Source organism: Rhinolophus ferrumequinum, chromosome 14 (genome assembly GCF_004115265.2).
Source record: "Rhinolophus ferrumequinum isolate MPI-CBG mRhiFer1 chromosome 14, mRhiFer1_v1.p, whole genome shotgun sequence".
Classification (NCBI taxonomy): Eukaryota; Metazoa; Chordata; class Mammalia; order Chiroptera; family Rhinolophidae; genus Rhinolophus; species Rhinolophus ferrumequinum.
Genome location: NC_046297.1, coordinates 63,836,585 through 63,856,959, shown reverse-complemented (window position 1 = coordinate 63,856,959; position 20,375 = coordinate 63,836,585). Strand labels below are relative to the sequence as shown.

Genomic DNA, 20,375 nt, shown 5'->3' with positions numbered 1-20,375 from the left:
TGACACTGTCTTTGTGCAGACAGAAGGCAGCCTGGACTGGACTGGCCTTTTGATGATGACTCCCCACCAAAATTCCAGGTCTCCCTCACAGGTTAAACCTTGTAAAAATTAAGCCTGGTGAAGAAGCCGGCTGCTGCGCTGCTGTCCACCGTGCGACACGTCTTGGGAGAGGTCTAGTGACTGTCACCCTAGCGTTAAGGGAATGTGGGATGGAGTATGAAGACGTTTTTCTGTTTCTCAGTAAAAAATAATAAAATAAAATAAAAAAATAAAAATAAAAAAAAACAACTGTGAGGTCAACAGAACAACGGTTGCATTCAGTAACGCTGGGCCACCTCAGGCTACTGCGTGGAAGTAGAAACATCGGACAGGACACAGTTTAAAGGACAAAGCAGCAGGGTGACCTACCTGTGAGCAGAAAGAGCAAGGAACCTTCCACCTGAGGAATGGAGAGCAATTTATAGGACACAGGTTCGGCCGAACGACAACTTGTATTCCTGGGTTCCCTTCAATCTAACTCAACACTTAGCAAGGCACTTTGGCTCTTAAGCCTTGGAATCACTTCACATCTTTCTTATCAGCTGACTTTCCTGAAACCAAGTCCTACTGAACTATGATTCTTACTCCCATCTATTTCCTAGGCCAGAATCTTACTGACAAGAAATTTAGAAAGACTGGGTGCCAAAATACCCAGCACAATACTTCTATATGCTTAAACTAAAATATTTTCTACTAATACTTATCCCAACATTATTTTAATATATTAAAACATTTTAGAGAAGACAACCAAGACGGGGCAGTCGGTAAACACTATGTTTACCTTCTCTCACAACCACATCGAAATTACAACTAATCTACAAAAGAACCATTACTGAGAATCGCCTAAAATCAAGTGGATATGAAGACTTTCAACTAAGGACGTGCAGAAGAAGCCACCTCCAGACTGGTAGGAAGGTCAGAGACGGGGCACGGGCTGGTCCTACACACCTGCGTGACCATTAAAGATCGGGAGCGCTATTTCGGCTGTGGGGGTGCTCCCATACCCCAAAGGAGCGAGAGATACCAGCCCCACCGCAGCCCAAGTTTCCAGTGCTGGGGAGAGAAGTCGCCATAATTTTTGGTTGTGAAACACAGCGGAGACTGCGACAAGACAGTGCAGCCGCACTCACAGGTGCTCCTCTGAGAGGGACCGTGCGTGGACTTACCCACCAACGGAATCACGTGCTCTGAGCTCCAGCGCTGGGGCAGCAGCTGGAAAGGCGGCAGGGACAAATGGTGGGGAATTGAGTTGTCTGGCTTGGGACACGGGCTGGAGAGGCGGCGTTTTCCTGGACGGGGGAACTGGTGGAGGCCACTGTTTCTTTGTCGAGCTCTCCCTCTTCCCAGCGCACAAACACAGGTGGCCGCCATTTCTGAGTCTCTGCTGATCGTTCGACCTGTCCTGGCGATTTGAGACCTGGCCCCACCCAACTTTTGGGCACACCCAGGCTGCTTTCAGCGGCTTTTTCGTGCAGACCACCTGCCATGGCTCAAGCTGCACTTTCCTAGGGTCTCTCAAAGGTTTGCGGAACCCAGATAAGCAGCATCTGGCTTGAGCGTGTCCGGTGCCTCTGGCTGAGCAGCCCTAAGCCGGCACTAGCGGCAGCCGGCCTGGGTTCACGGCTTGGCCTCTCAAGGTGCTTCTAAGCACAGCACGGGTGGCAGACATCTGCAGATTTCTTTCTGGCTCCCGCTAGGTGGCCCTGGGTGGGGCATCGGCTGTGGGTGAAGTAGACCTACAGCGGATCCCCTCCAAGGTGGTCCTGGGGCTGGCCTCCAGTGGCCAGCTTCAAAACGAGCTGGAGCATCACCTAGCGGTCTCCAAGGACCATACACCCAAGGAGCAGATAGGGCAGGCACCAGAGTCCTGCTGAGGCAGATCCTGCTCTGTAGGATCAGCCCCTACACAACAACTCTTCCACTGTAGTCAAGGTCAGTCCTCACAACCAGTGAGTCGTAGGGTCAGTCCCTCACACTGATGTGCAATTATCAACCAAGGCTCAACTACAAGAGGAGGGCACACACAACCCACACAAGGGATGGACCTGGAGTATGTGGCTCAGGTGACCAGAAAGACTGCGACACTGAACCCCACAGCACACCTACTACATAAGGCCACTCTACTAAGACCGGAAGACATAGCAGCCCTACCTAATACATAGAAACAAACACAGGGGGGCAGCCAAAATAGGGAGACAAAGAAACATATTCCAAATAAAAGAACAGAACAAAATTCCAGAAAAAGAACTAAATGCAATAGTGACAAGCAATCTATCAGTTTCAGAGTTCTAAACACTGGTTATAAGAATGTTCAATGATCTCATAAAAACGGAAATGGAAACCATGAAAAAGAACCAGTCAGAAATAAAGGATATAATGATGGAAACGAAGAATATATTACAGGGAATCAACAGTAGATTAGATGAAGCAGAGGATCCAACCAGCGATGTAGAAGATAAGGTAGCACAAAATACCCAACCAGAACAGCAAAAAGAAAAAAAGAATCCAAAAAAGTAAGGAGAGTTGAAGGGGCCTCCAGGACAATATCAAGCATACCAACATTTGCATAATAGGGGTACCAGGAGAAGAAGTGAGAGAGCAAGGAACTGTAAACCTATTTGAAGAAATAATGACAGAAAACTTCCCTGACCTGGTGAAGGAAATGGACATACAAGCTCAGAAAGCACAGAGAGTCCCAAACAAGATGAACCCAAAGAGGCCAACACCAAGACACATCATAATTAAAATGCCAAAGTTTAAATACAAAGACAGAATCTTAAAAACAGCAAGAGAAAAGCAGTCAGTTACCTATTTTTCTTCTGGGAGCCCCCATAAGACTGTCAGCTGATTTCTCAACAGAAATTTTGCAGGCCAGAAAGAAGTGGCAGGAAATAGTCCAAGTGATGAAAAGCAATGACATACAACCAAGATTGCTCTACCCAGTGAGGCTGTCATTTAGAATTGAATGACAGATAAGGAGCTTCCCAGACAAGAAAAAGCTGAAGGAGTTCATCACCACCAAACCAATATTACAAGGACCCTTAGAGGGACTTCTTTAAGATGGGAGAGGGGTTAAGGACGGGTCAAAGGGGAAGGGATTAAGAAGAACAAATTGCATGTTAAACAGTAGTCATGGGGATGTAGGTTATAGCATAAGGAATATAGTCAACAATATTGTAATAACTATCGTGTTTCCCCGAAAATAAGACCTAGCCGGAAAATCAGCTCTAATGAGTCTTTTGGAACAAAAATTAATATAAGACCTGGTCTTATTTTACTATAATGTAAGACCGGGTCTTTATAATATAATATAATAACCATAATGTAAGACCGGGTCTTTATAATATAATAACCAGGTCTTATATTAATTTTTGCTCCAAAAGACTGATTGTCTGACTAGGTCTTATTTTCGGGGGAAAACGGTAGCTATGGTGCCAGATAGGTACTAGATCTATCAGAGTGAATGGGGCTGGGGGCAGGGTGAAAAAGGTGAAGGCATTAAGAAATATAAATTGGTAGTTAATACAGTATGGGGGATATAACCAACAATGTTGTAAAGATCGTGTAAGGTGCCAGATGGGCACTGGACTTATCAGGGGATCACGTCATAGGCTGTGTACACGCCTGACCAATGTGCTATACACCTGCAGCTGAAATAGAATAATAGTAAATGTCAACTATAATTAAATATATAGGTATATATAGGTATATATAGTCACAGGATGTGGAGTACGATATAGGGACAATAGTCAACAATACTGTAACAGCTATCTAAGATGTCAGAGGCTTCGTAGCTTGGGGCAGGGGGGTTATCACTTCATAAGAGGTTTAAATGTCTAACTGTCACATTGCTTTGTACACCTGAAACTCATATAAAAAATTACATTCAAACAAAACAAAACAAAACAAAACATGTAATACTCTAACAGTGCATGTTTTTAGCTCTCGCAGAAGTGGGATGTCACAACGTAGTTTTCCCCTTTGGTCACGTCAAACACTGAAAGCAGGGCCGGTACAGTCATTTGCCGGTAGATCGTATGTTTACATTGCTCATTGCTCACGTTCACGTAAGAATTCATCAGTATCGGCACAGCCGTTGTTTTTGTCCGATTTGCCAAGTGTTAGGAGATTTTTTAATGTATTTCTCAAAATCTCATATTGTGTTGTTTTATATATTTACACACACACACACACACACACACACACAGTTGACCCTTGAACGACATGAGTTTGAACTACATGGGCCCACTTATACGTGCGTCTTTTTCCCCCACTAAATATACCTTTGGCCCTCCATACCCCCAGGTTTTGCATCCTCAGATTCAACCAACTGCACACCCCAAACAGTATTTCAATCAGAGGGTGGGAGTCCGTGGATGTGGGGGGTGTGGCTCTGTGCCATTTTATACAAGGGACTTGAGCATCCGCAGGTCTTCGTATCCATGGAGGGGGCGGGGGTCCTAGAACCAACCCTCTGTGGATACCGATGGACAACTAGAGTTAAGTTTTGGGGGAGTCAAAAGTTCTATGTGGATTTTCGATTGCGTGGGAAGTCGGGACTCCTAACTCCCAGGCTGTCCAAGGGTTCACTGCATATAGATCTATTTTGGAAAAAAAAAAATCACAAAGCTCTGGGTCTTTGAATAACATCTATATGTCCTCAGTGTCTTCAGACAAACTAACCTTACAATTTAATTAATGTTTGCCCTTTGGGTGCAACCTGACAGGGAGGACCTGAAAGAATGAAAGGGAAAGGGGGCTATTTAATATTTCTAGGATAATGGTACCTGTGTCTTACCCAGGACATACAGAATAGGCCCTTTAATGGAACAAATATTTTAAAAGACAGAGAGATACTTTGTTATGTGATGTGTTTTTGACTCTAGCTAAAACAATTTTTAATCACAGAAACTTCTTAAAATTTTGTCATTCCTTTTACCCTCCTTATTGGAAGATGATTATTATTTTTGTCAAAAAATTGAACTTTTCCTTCTTTTCCATACCTTTGGTTGAAGGGAAAAAAAAGTGTTTCTGCCAATGCAGTCAGCAGACATCTAATATTTTATATGCGTTTGAGCTGCGTAACTTCACATTGGTATACTTCATTATCAGCTTGATTATGTCACTGATAAAATGGTGATGTGTACGAATAGCAGTTCAACGATATATTTAAATGTCTGGGAGTATGTGGCTATCATTCTGTGGGACAAATGATTTGTCAGTGTCACCAGCCTTCAAAAACCCAGTGCAAACGCTTAACCAGCTAAGCAAATACTGAAATGGACTGCCCTTGGCTTCCAGTTCCTAGGTAGGCCTGGCTGTGGATTTCAGGCCCCCACCCCACAGTGAGCCCCGAAACCTCACCAGGTGATTGCAAGGAACGAGGACATAATACCGTACCTGGAAGTGCTTAGCATTTTGCATACAGCAAAGGCTCAATAAAGACACCTCTATATTCTATTTTTACTGTTCTCACCACCATGAGTATCATTACTGAGGGAGTCCTCCATGGGGACACCATGTCAGAACAAGGCAAGGGAACTTGGAAGGCAGAAATTGGGTCTATATATATAAAATTGTAGTTGACATTCAGAGGGATACAAATGATAAATGTCTGATTATTACATTGTTTTGTGCACCTGAAACTAATAACAAAAATTCATCACAATAAATAAATTAATTAATTAATTAATAAAACATAAAAAATATTGGGTCTAGCATTGAGGAGCAATGAAAGGTGATGGGGCAGCCCAGTGAGCAGAAGGAAGCAGAAACTGTTCTAGAGAATGCACCCTGCAAGGAATAAGAAGCAGGAGGGAGGAGGGGACAGTTCCTTCAGGAGCTAAGTCAGTGGACACACCAGAGCCTGAGGGGGCACACATTTTGGTGTCAGCTTCCTCTGATCAATGAGAAGAATGTGACCTAGTAACAGGGATGTTGAAGTAGTCGAGGTTTGTAAGCTCAAGGCACCCAGTAAGATCCTTCAAGAGACGTTATTATACTTTCGTTCTTGCTTCTCCCTTCTTGGAGAAGGGAGCATCTGCTCTGAAATGGGAAAACAAACCTACACACAAAAATAAACCCACCTACATGAAATTTTACATCAACTACAGAAGCCTAGCTATCATTAAAAATTCCTGGGAGGAACTGATGACGGCTCACTAAGTAACTGGGTGTAGCACCACTTGGTGAATCATTGCTCCTTCGAGGAGCAAAAATGGTGCCTGTCAGTTGGCAAATTTCTAATTTGTGCTCCTCTAGGGAGACCAAATGGCTACATGCTTAGGAATAAAGTTCTCCCTAAAGTTTTCCAGGGTGAACAATTGCCAGCTTCCTTGGTGGGATAAAGATAAAATGAGTCAGCCGGTATCACTGTCAACCAGCACGGACTGAGGGCTCCCTCTGTGCCTACACCTAACACACTTTAAGGATCAGACGTGGGAAAGCAGATAGGAGAGTTAAAAAATAAATAAATAATTTTTTTAAAAAAATGGATGAGTTTTTTTTTTTTAAAAACAGAATTTTTGTATATGGCACTGCCTATGCCAGAAACTGTATCAGACACTGAGTGGGCAGGAAGACATCAAAACTAAACACCCAGGTACAGGAGCAAAGCTACATACACAAACCACATGCTTCTTTTTTTGCCATGATAATAGTAAAGCATGCCCTTAAAAAAAAGAGAAAAGCACAAAGTAAAAGCTCCCACTTTCTCACACCTTCCAATCACATTTCCCGGAAATGTCTGTTAACAGAAGTACCCTTCTCAGAATTCCTCCTGTGTGTAGCTAAATATGCATACGTGCTATATTGTTCTGTCATAGTTCTACACAAGTGAGCTAATTCTACACAAAAAGGACTGCAACTATTCTTCACTTGACTATGCACACCTTTCCATATTTATTTATATATATATAAATATATACTTATATATACGAGTATATAAATTTATCTCGTTTGTATTTAAACTGTTTTATTTTTCCTTTTGAAATAATTTCCCACTCACAAAAAAAGTGAAAAGAACAATAAATTCCCATGGCCTTGCGATCTCTCAATATTGATATCTTATATTACCCCAGTACACTTATCAAATTGGATCAGGAAATTGACATTAATATAATACACAGGAATGCCTATATTATTTTATCACAAAACATACAAACTCTAAGCCATTTCATTAAAAAAAGAAATAAAGCAAACAGGTGTAGAAGTTGTAATATTTTCTTCTTCTACACCTTGTTGTGGGTTGGACTGTGAGCCCCCTGAAAAAGAAAGTCTGTTGAGGCCTTAACCCCAGTACCTGTGAAAAGTGACCTTATTTGGAACTAGAGTGTTGGCAGAAGTCATGAAGTTAAGATGAAATCATATGGGATTAGGGTGGACCTCATCCTTATAAGAAAAGGGAAATGTGGACAGAGACACACAGGAGAGGCCACGTGAGGATGGGAGCAGAGCCTGGAGTGACGGGATTCCAAGTGAAGAAGGCCAAGGTTCCAGCCACCGCCACAAGCTGAGGGAGAGGAGAGGAAGGATTCTTCCCCACAATCTTCAGCGGGAAGGCCACCCCGCCGACACCTTGATTTCAGGCTTCTGGCTTCCAGAACTGGGAGAGAACAAACTTCTGTTGTGTCAGCCAGTCTGTGGTCCTTTGTGTTTCAGGAGTCTGTGGTCCGTTGTGACAGCAGCCTTGCAAAGTCATCCACGCCCCAGTAACTCTGCACGTGAAAGACAGAGTAAGAAAGGGGAATGCGAGACGCAAGGTCAGGGTGACGGAGTGCACGGGCAAAGGCCTGTTTGGGATACAGTGGGGCATGCTGGTGGGCGTGACGGACGAGAATTCCTAAGGAATATCGAAATTTATAAGCAATCACGTCGCACCCTGAGAAACATACAGTTTCAGCCCTGGAGTGACGAAAGGATTGTGGATGTGCCTGGTGAGGAAGGCGAGTTCAGACGACGATATCGAGGTGGGGCGCGAAGGGCACAATCCTGGCAGCAAGTGGCTTCTGTCTAGTAGACACACTCTACAGCGAGCAGCCGTGGGTGAGTCTGAACGGGGCAGGGAGCATGCTGAGGGCAGTCTTGTAACAATGCCCCAGCCCAGAGGAAAGCCCCCAAGAAGCACCCAGACTACATTTTCTCCCCTGACAGCCTCACTTCCCCCTGTCAGCATGGCCTGGGTTTATTTGGAGAAGCCTGTTTCCACCCCACATGGGCACACACCCCTGCAGACGCAGAGGAGCCCGGCCCACCCTGGGGACAAGTGTTCATCGCGGAAAACCCGAAGCATCACCTCCATGAACAGCAGACTGTGGCGAGCCCCTCGGGAGCACCCGTGATTGTGGGCCGGCAGCGAGTGTAAGACGCAGGGCTTCCCGGCAGGGACTGCCGGTGGGCGGTGAGATGGCAGCGGCACTCTGGGCCTCAAAGCGACAAGCCTGGCAAAGCCGCGTCAAGCTCCGTTGAGCACAGGAGACAAGGCTAGGAAATACAGAAATACACCTCGCGTGTTAATCAGACTTCACAGGAAGAGGAAACAGGCCGGTGTTTGAATAGGCAGAAGTTCAGATAAAGAATGAACCATTTACTGAAAAGACAAAAGGGGGACCCCCGAGGTATCTGAGAAGTCGTGGGCTGCACCGAGCAAGCACACACCGTTCGGGATGGGGTGAGGGGTAGGATCATCAGAACTAAGAAGCCTGGGGGTCCCTGCAGAGCCCCAGCTGGGAGTGTCCGCTCTGGAAGCCGCCAATGAAGCTGGTTCCCAGAGTGTGGGATAAAAAAAAAAAAAAAAAAAAAAAAACAATCCTGCAAACTGGAAGCGACTGTTGCTTTTGGGGCCATGGGCTGCTGCCAGGGTAATAAGTGTTGCTACAGTGACAATGTCAGGAACAGAAGGCAAATAGGAAGGGGCAAGCCTCCCCCCCCACTCCAATCTCCCTGGAACAATCAGATCTGGCCACGCCAGGCCAGCTTTCCTTCAGGGCCACAGTCAGCAGCCACAAAATGGCCACTGCCCCTTTATCCTGGGCAGGCACAGGGACAATCGTCACATTCACAAACAACTTTTCAGGCACAGACCCTGGGCCATCAGACAGGACACTGGCTAGAGGTCCCGGCTCCTCAGCAGCTCTGTGTCCTTTCTAGCTCCCCACCAATTCCTGGGGCCTGCCTGCCAGGCCCACATTACTTATTGCCAGGCCCCTGCAGACAACTGAGTTTGAGACCCCTGGGCGAAAGGGACACCAGCTACAAGATCCTGCATTGTGTGTGAACTCCTTCCATCACATTCTGTACGCGTCCGGCTCCAAGAAGGCAGGGGCATGTGCTTTGGCCACTCCATCTATCATTTCCCCCACAAACTCCGAAACTGAACGGATGAACCCCTTCCTTGTTTTGGGGGAGCCATGCAAGGCATTGCCTAGGTGACAGTGGTGCTTCCCTCAAGGGTTTGGTCCATGTGGGAGCAACAGACAAGCAGAAATTTTGAAAAGAATAAAAAAAAAAAAACCTAACTAGGTGGGTGCATTTCTAATGGGGTGAGCCCAGGGAGCTCTAGGAGTGCGTGGGGGGAGAAGGTATGTATGGGGGAGGCATGAGAGGGGAGGGGTGGCGGGGAAGGCTTCCTACAGGAGAACAGGAAGGCCCACAGACCAGGAAGGGCACGCAAGGCCCACGAGGGTGGCAGCATCCCGGTCTGTGAGCATTCTGGGAAGCACATATGTCTGTGCAATTGTATCCGATTCATCTTGACTTCTGCTCGTGAGACTACACTGCCCACAGGGGAAAGTCCAGAGTTCTCAGTCCGCTGCTCTCAGCCCATGTGGACTTTAAGACCTCGCCATCCACCACCTCCTCTTGCCAACCGATGCACGTGAAAAAAACAAGTCCGTTAAGGGGGGTGGGGGTGGGAGATGAGGGTAAAGGGGATCAAATATATGGTGATGGAAGGAGAACTGACTCTGGGTGGTGAACACACAATGGGATTTATAGATGATGTAATACAGAATTGTACTCCTGAAATCTATGTAATTTTACTAACAATTGTCACCCCAATAAACTTTAATTAAAAAAAAGAAAAGCGTGTGGAGTGTGGTAAGGGATCTGTGTTAGGACATCACCCTGAACTCCTGGTGCGTTTAAGGTGGATATAGATGGACACTTACGGAAATATTTATACATAAGTGTATATACACAGGTCAGTATACACACACATATTTCAGTGCTCTGTCGGCTGAGAAGGCCTAGAAACAATGACACTCCAATAGCAGTGACATGTCCAGCCCCAATATTTTGGTTTCTAATACCATTCTCCAATAAAAGAAACCAGAGCTCCCTGGAGAAACGGGCCAATTCCAAGTCTGGGGCAGGAAATACACAAGATGAGCCTGAAGCAACCTACAGTGTCAGAAAATAAGAAAATGTTAAAAAAAAACCCCAAAAAACCCAAAAAAACCCACAATGATGGGAGTATGTCAAAAAGACACAGGGGCCAACTGAAAGAGCTCTCAGTGGCCAAGGCTGGAAAAATCTGAGCAATGAAGTCATACTGGATTATAATCCAAAGTATCAGGTTAGTGCAAAAGTAATTGCGGTTTAAAAGGTTAAAAATAACTGCAAAAACCGCAACTACTTTTGCACCAACCTAACATGTAATAAATATCCATGAGTTCATACTGATATAAGTAAATAAATGGGGGAGAAGAGAGAAATCTCACATGGATAAGAATTCCAAATAGTGTGTCAGATACTGCACTCAAGGGGAACATAATGCCCCACTCCTTAAGTGTGGCCGTACGTGGTGACATCCGTCCAAGCACGAGGAAGAGGGTGGGGGCGGGGAGAGTATCTGCACAGTGGAGAAACCTGACAAACAGTCCGACAGCCAAGCGACCGAGGTTACCATCCACAGTGACTCGTCACCCTGCGAGGACAGAGCCTTAGTACGGTGTGATGAAAATGGCAGTTGACTTTCGTGTTCTTTCTCCCTAAACCCCTTATCCCACCCTACTGATGAGAAAAACATCAGACAAACCCTAACAGAGGAGCATCCCTCAAAAGACTAGCTCAGTGCTCCTCAAAACTGTCCAAGTCATCCAAAGCAAGGCAAGTCTGAGAAACTGTCACAGCCGAGAGGAACCTAAAGAAACAGGATGACTACATGTTATGTATCCTACTGGATGGGATCCCGGCACAGACAAAGGACAGATAAACACGAAGGAAATCTAAAATAATACTGTATCAATATGGGGTATTAATTATAACAAAAGTGCCACACTGATGTAAGATGGTAACAGTCAGGACAATGGGATGTGAGGTACAGGGGAGCATTCTGAACTATCTTCACAATTTTTCAGTAAAATCTAAAACTGTTCCAAAAGTAAAGTTTGTGTAGGAGAGTGGACGTGTCAGGGGTACCGGTACAAAATGACGACCTCTGGAATACTTTCTCTAATTTCTGCTCCTTCTGATGACTGTCTTATGCTGTTCCCATTAAACGCTGAAACATTCTAACAGCCTGAAAAGAAAAAAAACAAAAACAAAAAAACGGGTGAATGTGAAATGTGTAAGCTGGGAGGGACCAGGGCAGCCTTCCAGTCCCCTGCTTTCAGTGATGGCTGGGGGAAAGTCAGGTTCAAAAACCCGAAGCAAATGGACAATGAATGCACCCCCCACTACCGTCTTAGGTGTGTGTCTTTCAGGATTCACAGACGGTAATGTCATTTGGTCCTCAGAACAGCTTGCTCTGCACAGGAGGAATTCAAGGTTCAGAAGCATCAAGAGCCTTCCTCCGAGCACAGGGCTGGCAAGTGGCAAAGCAGAGACTTGGGCTCAAATCTCCTTCCGGACTCCCTGTGCAGTGCCCTCTCCCCGCCAGTCCGTCACTTCCCTGATTCCCTCCCACACCAGCAGGGTCAGGGCAGCTACAGAAGACGCCAGCTCAGGGAAGATGGCCCTTCGATTGGGTTTTCTTTTTCATTGTTTTTTCTCATTTCTATTTCTATGAAACTTTTCCTTAACCCACTATTTTTAAAGGTCCCCTAAGTGATTTCCCACGGGCATGAAGCCAGGGTGCCTCAGTAGAAAAATGCCCGTACGAGTCCTTGAGGCCAAACGTTGCATGATGCTGGCTCAGGTCAGTTTTCTGGTTTTAAGGTTTCATCTTTGGAGGGAAACAAAACAAATCCTCAGGATGCCTTGCCTCCCACTAATGGGTGTTTTCTTCCTAAAGGCACCTAGTGCAACCAGCTCTGGGAGCGTGACAAAACTGGAGAGAATATGGATTAGAGCAGGAGAATATGAATTCCAACAGACCCGTGGGACAGCGCCCTGGCAGTGCACGGCTTCTGAAAGCCACCGCACCCCAGAGGAGCTCCATCTGCGTGCCATGTGGGGCTCGGTCATGTATTTCATTACACTGGAGAGAACCTGGAGCGCGAGCTGGGACGTCGCCTGGATGACGACAAGAGGTGGCGTCTCTGGATAACGATATGAGACCTAAGAGACACACACCAGGATGGAGATACCTGGGACGGCGCAGCACTGACTTCAAGTTAGCAAATGGTCCTCTCGTTAGTAAAAGCTTCTAAACGGTCGGCTCACGTTCAACAACAACCACAAAAAAGAACTTGAAGTTATGCAAAAGCACATTGTTCTAGGATGAGCTTCACATCCAGTCCAGAGGAACAGTCCTTCATTTGCCACCTTGGACACGTTAGTTATTCTCTATCCCCTCATATGCCCTGAAGAGTATATAAAGAAAGTGCTGGGAACTGTACGAGTAATACATTTGAGCTCTTGTGATTTTTATTATTATTATGGGTCCTGTTAGTGATAGTGTTTTCATCCTCATACTAGTACCCACCGCCACCACCACCGTCCTTACAAGCCTTGTACCTTTTTAGTGTTGCCTGACAGTAGCTGCTAGAATTGCCAAGGCTTAGCTGTTTCTGGGGCGAATGAAGAGAATGCACAAACTCCAAAAGAAATGAACAAAGGGATGAACGGATTCCTGTAATACGGGGGGCGGGGTGCATCTTAAAGGGAGGCAGCCCGGTGGGTCCCAAGGAACTGTCAGGAGTCCAGGGCTGCCTCTACTTCACAGAAGCCTGAGGCTGTGACCACAGGAGTGTACACTAAGTACCAGTTGTGTCTGAGCGAGGAAGAGTGAAAATCATCAACGGGGCCCAGCTTAGGGAGACCCTGAAAAGTCAGGGTACAGACGGAACAGGACCCGAGTGGCTCTTGTGGGCACTCAATCCGGGCTCCTAGCTTTCAAGACGGGGCTATGAAGCATCAAAGGCATCAGCTGGGCTCCACGCTCACAGAGTGGCTTTGGGGCCAAAGCAATCCCACTGCCCTGCAGCCCATGGCCTGAGACACGCAGCCTCCGTGTGTGTTTGGGTGCTCAGCCTGCCTGTGCAAAATGCCAGCAGCTGCCTGGCTTACACAACAGACATTTGTTTTCTCACAGCTCTGGAGGCTACAAGTCTGAGATCAGGGCTCCATTCGATTCAGGTTCTGGGGGGAGCTCCCTTCCTGGCTGGCAGACGCCTCCTTCTTGCTGTGTCCTCACATGGTAGAGAGAGGGAGAGGGAGCTCTCAGGGGTCTCTTCTTGTGAGGACACCAATGCTACCGATCAGGGCCCCACCGTTAGGACCTCATTTAAGCTTCATTAGTCCCTTTATTCACCTACAGCCACACTAGGGTCTAGGGCTTCAGTATATGAATGGGGGCCGGGGAGGGCAGTAGCACAGTTATTTAGCACCTAACGCTGCGAATACCATTGTTTGAATTCACTGTGTCTCTCCCTGTATACTGTGCATCTGCTCGGTTGTCTCCCACAGCTGGCACCGGACCTGGCTCCTAGTGAGAAGGAAGTCAGGGAGGGAGCGAGAGAGCTGCTACCTCATGTCAGTGACCAGAGAATGTGCAGGGGAGGGGACTGGGTGACACAGGCCACTGCCTCAGGTGACAGCACAGCAGCTTATCATCAGATCTCCTCCCCCAGGAGGCACTGGAGAGAGAAAGAGCCTCATTTTCAGAAGAAATGAGCTGGGAGAGGGGGAAAGGAAGATGGCCACGAAAAAGAGGAGAGGAGAGGGGGAGATGGAGAGCCAGGTAGAACAGTGAGTAGCAGCAAGGAAAGAGTCCAAATACGCCTGCAGATCAGTGTCGGGGGTGGGGTGCAGGCTTGAGTGACAGGATTCAGAAGACGCAGGCAGTTCTCATCGATGCAGTTTCTCCGAGTGTCCAGTTCATCCATCTGTGAAATAAGGGCGTCTTACATCAGCTCACGCTGCTGTAACAGGATATCATAGACTGGGGGTCTTAAACACCAGAAATTTATTTCTCACAGTTTCTGGAGTCTGGAAGTCCATGATCGAGGTGGCAGCAGATTCAGTTCCTGGTCTGCAGAAAGCTGTCTTCGACGGTGTCCCCACATTGTGGGGAGCAGATAGAGAAGCTACTCTCTGGTGTCTCTTCTTATAAGGGCGTTAATCCCATCACGGGGGCTTCACCTTCATGACCTTGACCTAATGACCTCCCGGAGGCCCCACCCACTAACACCTGCACATTGGGGATAAGGGTTTCAACAGATGAATTTGGGGGGGCGGATACACACATAGGCAGTGCATAGCAACATGGAACCATAAAGCCAATTCGTCTCTGGATTTCCTTCAAAGCAAGCATGGTGGCTTTTCTCTGATTTATTCCAGGCACCCCACATAGTGGCACACTGTAGGTTCTCAGTAAATAGTCGTGGAGTTTAAAAACAGGAGAAAGGAGGAGAAAGAACTTTATAAACCGTAAAGTCCTAAGCGGACATCCGTGCTTCCTTTCTGTCCCAAGCAGACTAAGGTACCCTTGATGGAAAAGCACTTTCTGCAGCCTTTCTGACTTTGTGGCTCAAACGCCGGGTCCTGAAATTCAGGCAATCTGAGGAAACATTCCCCACGCATGTCCTGTGTACATGTCGTGATGCCACAAGCTGGAGCAAGAGAGAAAACAAGACGCAGAGCCTTCTTGCAATCCAGGGAGAAGAGCTGGTATTCAGGAAAGTCGGATGCTACCTCTAGAGACAGAATGAAACCCACCGGGGAAATAATAGGAACTGCAGGTTCTAAAGCTTGGCCTTTGCTCTAAGCCCATCCATTGTAGGCACCAATGCCGAGGAAGATGGGCATCCAATTGTGCGACAGATCTTATCAGGAAAAACAATAAATAAATAAGGCACACATTCCCCTAGCCTGACAAAGCCCTCCTCTGCATTCGCGCTCATGTTTTGACATGAATTGAACTGCCTTCGCTTGCTAAAAATAAACTCCAGGTCAAATGCAATGAGCCAAAAACCTCAATATGAAAGAAACCACAAGAATAGTAAAATGGGCCAAAACCAGAGGTGTTTTGCAAATATGTTTCTGTTTCAAGTGTAGAGTTCCGAGGGGGCCAGAGTTCTTTCAATACAGTGGACACCGAATACAGGAAGCCACTTTTACACACACGCCTACGGCTGAAGACCAGGGCTGGCTCGTGTCCACAGACAGGCAGGCAGGAGACGTCAGGGACACCCTCTCACCAAGGACCAGAGGGGTCAGCTGGGGAGTATCGGGCAGGGCCAGGAGAGGGGTCCGAGAGAGCAAGATGGAGGTCAAAAGGAAGAAGCCAATCCCATGTGCACATCCAAGGAGGGGCCTGGGTGACAGAGTAACACTGAGGCGGTCGGGAGCTAGACAGGTAAGCAGGTGGAAGAGAGCAAATAATAAGGGCTCCCATTCACTGCCATCTCCTCAGGCCTGACTCTGTGATCCTCAAGACCCCCTTTCCCCCTCCCCCCGAGTGGGGACCGGTCACTTTGGCAGCTGAGAAAAGAGACGCCTGTAAAGTGGTAAAGGACTTGCCCAGGGTCACAGGTGGTGGGAGGTGGGGCTGGGGTAGAATCCAGGTTACTGGGACCTCTGTTCTATGGCAGTCTCGGCCATGGGAAAGGTGCAGGTGCCCTTCTGTTGGCATGCAGCCCAGCTAAGCTGCTTTCTAGACAGGGATGCAGGCAGACAGGCTCCCAGTGGGAGAGCGGTGCGTCTCGGATAAGGAGAACCACGGGCACAGCCAAATGCTTGGGCCTCTGTCAGAACCCCCATCACAGACCAGCCCGGCCCCGGACGTGTTCAGGACTGTGTGCCTCTGAATCCCAGCACCCACCCCTGCTCTGCCTGCTCCCAGCAGCTGAATTCTAGGGAAATTCCTCTCCCGTCACCCCCACACAGACCTGCCAAGCCTCTCCTCCGTTCACAGGCCACAACTGCTCACTTTTGCAGCCTTGGCAGCAAGCGACGGTGCTTCCAGCTTTCAGATCCTCTGTCCCAATGACCGGAGTGCCATCTGCCCTATCCCCCCAATGGGAACAGTGTGCTCCAGCCCCCCAGGAACTACAGGGCATGGTGATCACAGAAAAGGCTGCTTGCTGCATGTCCGCGTCCACTCCTGTTCCCAAAGCCGACTGCCCGGGTCAGGAGCGTGGGCGCCCAAAACAAAACTCTAGGACTGGCTGAGGGCTTGAGGGCCAAAAACGGCACTTGCACAGGAAGTCCTGTCAGCTGTCCTCACTGCGGATGAGTTCTGACACCAGAGGTGGGAAGTTAGATCATGAAATGCAAATGCATAGAAAACGGGAGTGCACAGGGTACAGAGTTCCACAGGACAAAAAGGCTTCCTCACTGCAAATCCGCTCGCTCGGCTCCTTCCTAGGGGGCTTACTCAGCTTTCAAGAGTCTGCAAAGGCAGCACCCTCTCTAGGAAGGCTCCCCAAGAACAAGGGCCCCTCCCCAGGCCCCCCACACTCCTCCTGAATCTGGAGTGTCCTACGTGTGCATCAGTCCCCCCACCTTGACTGAAGGGCAAGGCCACATGCTCTCCACTCTGTGTCCCGAGACGTCTGAACATGGGACATTAGAAACACAAATGCATTTTGAAAAATGTCCGGCATGGGAGAAAAGATGACACAAATAGCCCGTCAGCACAATCGTTTTGCTACTCTTCGTTCTGCCTTCCCTAGTGAAGGTTCACACCAGTCCACACTTTCTCTCACCTTTCCGTCCCTGCATGGTTTGCAAATGTGTGGGAGGACTCATTCTCCTCTTTTCATCAAGTTATTTATTCTTTTCAGCATCTCCTTTAAAAAAACAAAAATTGCAACTTGACCTCATTCGTTGCTCTAAGGCAGGGGTGTCCAAACTGCGGCCCGCAATCCATTTTTTATTGGCCAGCAGCAAATTCCAAAAATATATTTAGTTTACTTAAATAAACCAGGTGAGGCAATACGTACTTCACCTCGAGTGAGTGGCCCGGCTGTGTGTGTACTTTACCGCATACGGCCCTTGGAGAAAAACGTTGAAAAAGTTTGGACACCCCTGCTCTAAGGCTTTAAAAACTTTCTTCTTTTGGTTCTTTCTCTGTCTCTCTCTTTTCCCCTCTACCCCCCCCCCTTTTCAATTATCCATTTATTTGTTCTTTCAACATCCACATTGGGAGGCCAGAGCCTGGGGTGTCGGGACATGTGAGACAGTCCTTGCTGGAACAAGCTCGCAAGCCACTGGGGGGACAGACGGGGGCGGGGAAGAAACAGGGGGCCACAGGGGGCGGGGAAGAAGCCACAATGTACAATGGAGGCAGGCCGGACGTTGCTGGCTGCAGTCCAGGGGAGAGAGTAATCAAGTCTGCTCCTGGCGGGGGTCTGTGCACGACCTGCAAGGTCATTCACAAGCCTTTACTCAGGAAGATTTGCTGGCAGGAGAAAGGCAGAGAGAAGTGCTGACTAAGCACTTCAAAACAGCCCACTGCATGGAAGGACCTCTAAATGGTATAATTAATGAATATTAAAAAACAAACAAACAAACAAACAAACAGACAAACTTTTGAAGCATTTGCCCCTCTGTGCCAGGCAGCATGCTAAGCTGTTTACCTCCGCTGTCTCATTCAATACCCAGGACGTCCATCTGAGACACGTGCTCATACCATCCCTACTTTACAAACGGAGGCTTGGAGACACCGAGTGATTTGCCCAAGGGGAGGCAAGTAGCAAAACCGGGACAAACTGGGGCTGCCTGGAGCCCTCGGTTTTAACCTCTCACCCACTGCGCCAGGTAGCCTCAGACCTGGGGCGGCTGGCGCATGCAACTCAAAAGGCAGGGAGGGAGGAAAAGATTGCATTCTAGATGCCCCAACGGCGTTTTGATCTGATCATGAGATGGCCACGGCGCCTTCTCGTCCTCTTCCTGATGCTGTCTCCACATGTCTTAGCAGGACAGCTGGAGCACCCCCACCTTCTGCCATGTGGGAAGGAGAGGGGTATCCACATAGGACATGGTGGGCTCCTTCCTTGGCTGGGGACCAAAGAAGAGCTCCCAAGGCACAAGGTCCAGGCGGCCAAACGCTGACAGCCAGGTCCTGTGTCTCAGAGTGAGGGGACAGATAGCCAACTTTGGAGCAAGCGGAACAGGAAGCCAGGCCGAGGGGTCGAGAATCACAACCTAAACTGGGTTGCAAGAGATCACCAATTCCAAAAGCCATTTTTCATCCCAAAGGCTCAAAAGGAGAAAATCCCTTACCTTAATTCTCCAAATCTCAAGATATTACAGCTTTACTTCAGGGAAGGACACTTCTCAAGTCCCTCTGGAGTGCTGAATGGATACTTTTTCTTTTTTTTTTTTTTTTCCCCAGATAAAAAGCACCTAAAGCCCAGGTATAACAGGATTCTGGAAATATACAAGAAAAGGACAAAATTATTAGTATCGATGCCCACGTGAATAGATTCAGTAATGAGATATTTCATTCATTTAAAAAGAAAAAAAAAAAGTAAGAAGGATCTACTACCATGTTTCCCCCAAAATAAGACCTAGTTGGACCATCAGCTCTAATGCATCTTTTGCAGCAAAAATTAATATAAGGCCCAGTCTTATTTTCATATGATATAAAACCCGGTCTTACTTTAATATAATACCGAGTATAATATAATATAATACAATACTGAGTCTTATATTAATTTTTGCTCCAAAATATGCATTAAATCTGATGGTCCAACTAGGTCTCATTTTCAGGGAAACAACGGTAGTATGCGCTCAATGAGAAGCACTGGAAGAACCAACATTTACTGAGCAACTATTAAGTGCCAAGTATTGTGATAATTAAATACATTAAGCCATTGAATCCTATGAGAGCGGTTTTGATAGCTCCCTATTTCCGAAGAGACCAGACCAGAACCAAAGGTCAGGCCTTCACCCATCCAGCGCACCCCCTTCCCCACTAAAACTTGCATTCATCTGATTCCAGGAGTTCTGGCTAGAGGGGAATGATAAGAAGCCAAGTCATTTCCTCCTGAGAATGGCCTGTAACTATGCCCATCGCATTCCACAGCCGGTGGGGACTGTGTAAGTCAGGGACACTGGATCAGATTAATTGGGTCGTAACTTTTATCTGAGCCGTCTGATAACATATTATCAGGGGACATCCTGCATTACTCAGGGAACAAAAAAATGTAGCCTCACCAGGGATTCTTATCCTAACTGATCATCGAGACAGCTATGTGAGGGGCCAGAAGGGATGAAACAGAATGGGGAACGGGGCAAGGAGACCGCCCTTGGTCTTACCAGCTCTGGGAGGTCCTTCTAAGGTGCCCCAAAGCAGGTCTGCCTTCCTCTCCTTCAAGGGATGGTGTGGCACCTCCAGAAAGCCATCCTATGACATGTTACAATGGGGTGCTCCTGTCCCCTTCCAGCCCTCCCTCCTGTCCCCCACAAAAGTCCCCAGCATCCTGGATGCCAGCTCATCAAGAAGAGGGAACTCAGCAAAAACAGACTCAGAAGAAAGAGAACTGATGAGTTCTGAAGGGGAATTTGCCCTCCATCTGGGAACGGCTAGAGAAATAGCCTTGCCCCAAGGACAGAGGCCAGGTGGCTTGGATTCCCCACCATCAATTCCCTCTCTCCTCCAGGAAAACTCTGGCCATAATTCGCTTCTCTGGTCCTCTGGGTATCACATCCCTCCCTTGGATGTGTAAGTGTCACAGTGAGCACTGTAACAGCTCTGCAAGCCTGAGAGAGTTTCCTGTCTTCTTCCTTCACTCTGATTCCAGGGGATGCTCAGTCCCAGTTCCCAGCAGGACAGGGTGAATTCCCCCTCACTCGGAGAAGTCCCTTTGACTGGCAATGCGCTCAGAAAGATGCTCTCCTCAGCACATCCACACACCCCTGGGGGCAGCCTCCCCTGCTTCTCGGGCATCTTGACCTAGAAAGCACGTTGTCCTTTTTGTCGAAATGCACTGGCTCCATTACCCCAA

At 47.6% G+C, this 20,375-nt stretch overlaps 1 long non-coding RNA gene across 8 annotated transcripts in view; it reads right to left on the bottom strand.

Moving 5' to 3' along the window:
- Positions 1–20,375, bottom strand: part of LOC117033825 (uncharacterized) — a 429,465-nt gene that overhangs the window by 278,598 nt on the left and 130,492 nt on the right. For all 8 annotated transcript variants that reach the window (XR_004424972.1, XR_004424969.1, XR_004424971.1 and 5 more), the window contains one exon: positions 18,649–18,795. This is a non-coding gene — a long non-coding RNA (uncharacterized LOC117033825). The remainder of the gene's footprint in view (positions 1–18,648; positions 18,796–20,375) is intronic.